Genomic DNA, 4,951 nt, shown 5'->3' on the forward strand with positions numbered 1-4,951 from the left:
ATCTTCTCAACTTCCTCTCCTACTACCTACACCAAAATATAAAGACTAAAGCTGACAAATATGCAATATAATCATACTTCTTTCCAATGCACACAAAATAGTCCTCTGCTGTCATACCACTTTGATGAAGCAAAGCTACATCTTTACACAATTCGCGGACTTGTGGGTTATGGCCCATGAAAAATTGAATTAATTTCCATTGTGCACACTCGTCGTAGTATTTAAATCACAATTCCCAAACCTTTCCAACTGAAAGTGATCTACGTTAAAGGACTTTAGCTGAATACGATATAACTCCTTGACTCGCCATTTCTCGCTTGATTTCTGTGACAAGATCTCAACCCACACTACTGTCTTAAAACAATCCTCATGTAGATATGGAATTGAGCCTCATGAACAAAGACACCCAAACAAACAATGACAAATATAACTGAATGCCCAACCGTCATTTCTTCACTAAAAAATCAAATATGTTTAAAACTGAATCTTATTTAAAACCCCACAACTATAACACATGATCTAGAACTATCGAGGGTACATAAAAATACACAGATTCTTATTTAAAATCACAAGCCAGATATTACATTTCTGGGGCACTCCAAGGTTCTGGTCCCCAATCGTAGATCTACATTGTAGATGGATTTTTTTTCCACAAAGAATAGACTTTACTTTTTAAAAGAGATTACAATAGCATGGATCATATAGGATCCATGATTTCCTGCTGAAATTGCTTAAAATTTCCATGGAGTCGAGCCTTTTAAATTATATGGCATATTTTGAGAACAAACCAAATCTTCTAAAAACATATGGATTTTACCTTTGAGCTAATTAATTTATCATTTTAAATAAATTTAATGGAAATTAACGCCACTTTTCAGATCATTGTCCACGTCTCCTCTTTCAAAGATTTGAATTTAAATTCTGATTAAGGGTGCTTTGATGCTCCTACATCACACTCCCGAGGTACAAAAAATTTATGACCTCTTGGTCATATGCTTTATTGGTCTCTCGTAACGACATTCATGAGCTGCAAGAAAACCTCTGCAGTAGCATGTCCTCCCTACTACATGATACCTTACTAAGTTTCTCTCCTTTGAGCTCAGTCTTTTGGCATCTCTCTGGTTCTCTCCTCTGGAACAATATGAGCACTACATGCTCTAGGCCACTGCAAATATTTTTACCTTCCTCTGCTACTATCTTCACAAAAAATAAAGACCAAAGCTGACTAATCCGCAATATAATCATACTTATTTCCAATGCATGCAAAATCTTCTTCTGATCTCATACCACTTTGATGCAACAAAGCTGCATCTTTACACAAATTCATAGACATGTGGGTTATGGCCCATGAAAAATTGAATTAATTTTTCATTGTGCACTCTGATCGTAGTATTTAAATCGTAATTCCAAACCTTTTCTCCCGAGTGCGATCTGCTTTAGAGGACTTTGGCTGAATACGATATAACCCCTTGACCGTCCATCCCTCGCCTGATTTCTGTGACAAGATCTCAACACACACTACTATATTAAAACAATCTTCATGCAGATCTGGAATTGAGCCTCACGAATAGACACACCCAAACAAACAATCACAAACATAACTGAATGCCCAATCATCATTTATTCACAAAAAAAATATGTTTAAAACTGAATCTTATTTAAAACCCCACAACTATAACAGGTGATCGAGAACTATCCAGAAAACATAAAAGTACACATATTCTTATTTAAAATCACAAGCTGGATATTACGTTTCTGGGGCCTTCCAAGGCTCTGGTCCTCACTTGCAGATCTACATTGTAGTTGGCTTTTTTTCCACAAAGAATAGACTTTACTTTTTAAAGGAGATTAAAATAGCGTGGATCATCTAGGATCCACGATTTCCTCCTGAAACCGCTTAACAATCCCCTGGAATCGCTCCTTTTTAATTACATGGCATATTTTGAGAACAAATCAAATCTTCTAGAAACATATGGATTTTACCTTTGATGGAATAAATTTATCATTTTAACTAAATTTAATGGAAATTAACACCCCTTTTTAGATCTTTGTCCACATCTCCTTTTTCAAAGATTTGAATTTATATTTTGATTAAGGGTGCTCCGATCCTCCTGCATCACATATAGCAAGTGCTACAATTAACTAACCTGCTATCTTTCTTAATGTAGGTTTCTTCTATATCTTACATGAGATGTGTATGTAGACTCAGTATAGACATCTATGGCCAACATTGATATTTTTTTTGCTATTACTAATTTTTTAATTATTATTTTATTATTTTTAAATGTAACATTACGTGACAACATCTCCCTCATAGTAAGTTATAAAGTTCATATTGGTGCAATAAAAATTTAAAGTGTATCTTTTCTTGTAACTAGAATGAGAAGTTTGTATTTAAATGGAAGTTTGTGCCTACATCACAGAGAATCCATCAAGAAATACATATATATATTAAAAAATTATTTATGATCCCCCTTCTGCAAGCTTTTCTAGAGACACTCCAAAATGGAGAACATAAAAAGAAATTTGTAGGTATATATATTACAAAACTAGCCCAGTAAAAAATGAAGTTTACATGTCATACTATAAGTGATTGATTGATAATGCAGCTATTTATAACTATTTAAAGTCAATTCATTTAGCTCTGATGGAGAGGACAAGGCCTCATTTGGCCACACCCTTTATTAGCACATAATTCCACATCTTTATTGAAAGAACCCTGTGGTTGCTTACCTAATTATTTTCATAGTAATTTCTAATGCTTTCTTCCCTTAGAGAGGAGCTCTCCACCAAATGTTGATTGAGCGGGGAGTCTCCCAAAACAATGAGAGATGTTACCTTCTTTTCTCCAACTAACTAAATCCCTTGGTAGAGGGCATAATCTTCAACTTTGGTTGTTTTTCATGCATTTTCCCATTAATATTATGCTCATTTTAACTTGTAGAAATCTAAGGTGTACTATGAGGTAATTATTTTGATGTTTATGTATGATTTGATGTATATTATTAGGTGGACAATAGGGATTTTAGGTCCAGTTAGTAGTATACACAAATCAAAAGTTTAGATTTATGTGCAAAGTAGTTATCCCCTTTTTGTTTTTTAATTAAATTGGTTAACTAAAAAAATGTAATATGAACAAGTGTCATATGAAGTGAGTTGTGGTTTTGGGCAGGTGGAATTGATAAGTCATGGTATTGTAACAAATCTTAAAGTGGGAGTAAATGTCCATGGTTAAAAAACTTTTCCCATGTTTATTTAAATGTTTGACTTGTATATTAATTCTTTATAGTTAATAATAAAATAATAGTAATTTCAAATAAAAATATAATTTAGTTATTTTTTATGATTTTTTAAAAGTTTTATGAACATGACATGTATCATGTAGTAAGTGTTTTTATGCTAATGGGCAGTTGTATGATTGTACTAATTTAATTTATATATCTACACTAATTATAGATTTTCAATCATAAACAAACAAAAACTGAATTAAAATATGACTAACTCCTTCTAACTTGTGAGGTGTGAGAAATGCATAATGAAATAATGAATTAAAATATAAATCCCTCCTAAAACATTCATATAATAAATTAAAATATAAATCCCTCCTATGAAATTTATAATTTTTAATGTTCAAGTATGAGAAATGCATAATTTTTTTAATTATTTTGAAATGATTACTTAATTTTTTAATTATTTTGAAATCAGAGATTCCATAAAATGAAGCTTTTATTTTAACCAAATTGAGTGCTCAAATAAAATATAATATATCCATATTAAAAAAAATCCAATTAAACAATAAAATAAAATACATCTATTTCATAAAATAAAATAAAATACATCTATTTCATAATATAAATGAATGAAATATATTTTAAGAATTAACTTTATTTTAATAATGAAATTTAGAATCAAGTTTGGTAACATGCATCCAAAACGAAAAGCTTTTGTTTGTCTGTTGCGTGACTGACCAAGCGCGGCATGAAACCACCTTCATTCTTCACGCGTCACGGAGGTTATCCCACACACGCAACCATGTGCCCCGAGGGCTATAAAACCGGGGCGTCCTCAGCAGAATGATAAGGATCGCAATAACTTCTGGCATTTAAACTGATTATTAGTATTTGAGGCGGCCATGAGGATGAGGGCATTTGGCTTCGGCTTCGCTTTAGTTGCAATGTTACTCCTCTTGGTTGTGGACGCACAGAATGGAGTCATATCGGCTAGCTGTAGCACTGAGAAAATCCCAACCGGAGGTGATTTCATTACAACTGTTAATAGCCTGCTCGTGACTCTAGAAATAAGTACGGCCTGGCACGGTTACAGCTACAAGACGTCGTTTCCAGGCACAACCACTGCCTACGGGGAAGCAACCTGCAGTCCCACCATCGATTACAGTATTTGCAATATATGCCTTGCTGAGGCCAGCCGCGCTATCTGGCCCATGTGCGACTATGCCGTCGGTGCTTATCTTAATTATGGAGACCAGTGTTCCCTGCGCTACGAACAGTACAGCTTTTAGTATTATACCTTCGAAGTCATGGTTTACAATGTGTGGTTACAATAAATAACAAATAACACATGTTTAAATCAGTTAATAAAAGTCACTATCATGATCAATGTTGTCACTAGATGCCATACAATCTATAGAATTATCGGCCTATTATTTCTTCTATATTATTACTTGTAATAAATTTGCTGGGTACATTTAAACTTTACAAATTTATTTTCTAGTGTTGGGATTTTTGGACATTGCTAGAGACTTTATTGAAAATTTGCAAGTTGTCAAAAAGTTATGGACTAGGAGATATTTTTGGCATATTTTTAGCATTTTCTTGGAAAATTTCAAGGATTTTTTGGGCATATTTTAGGGATAATCCAAGCATATATCTTTATTTTTGACCATCAAGACATGATGGTTAAACAATATGACCAATTCGGCCATCCATTATTT

General features: G+C 33.2%; 1 pseudogene; it reads left to right on the forward strand.

Annotated features, from left to right (window-relative positions):
* The first annotated feature begins 4,132 nt into the window (after positions 1-4,132).
* LOC149145952 (antifungal protein ginkbilobin-like protein pseudogene) lies at positions 4,133-4,519 on the forward strand (annotated as a pseudogene).
* The last annotated feature ends 432 nt before the right edge of the window (positions 4,520-4,951 follow it).

The sequence above is a fragment of the Pinus tabuliformis genome, chromosome X (assembly GCF_031772625.1).
Source record: "Pinus tabuliformis cultivar Carrire ecotype Pingquan chromosome X, CPIR1, whole genome shotgun sequence".
In the NCBI taxonomy this organism is placed as follows: domain Eukaryota; kingdom Viridiplantae; phylum Streptophyta; class Pinopsida; order Pinales; family Pinaceae; genus Pinus; species Pinus tabuliformis.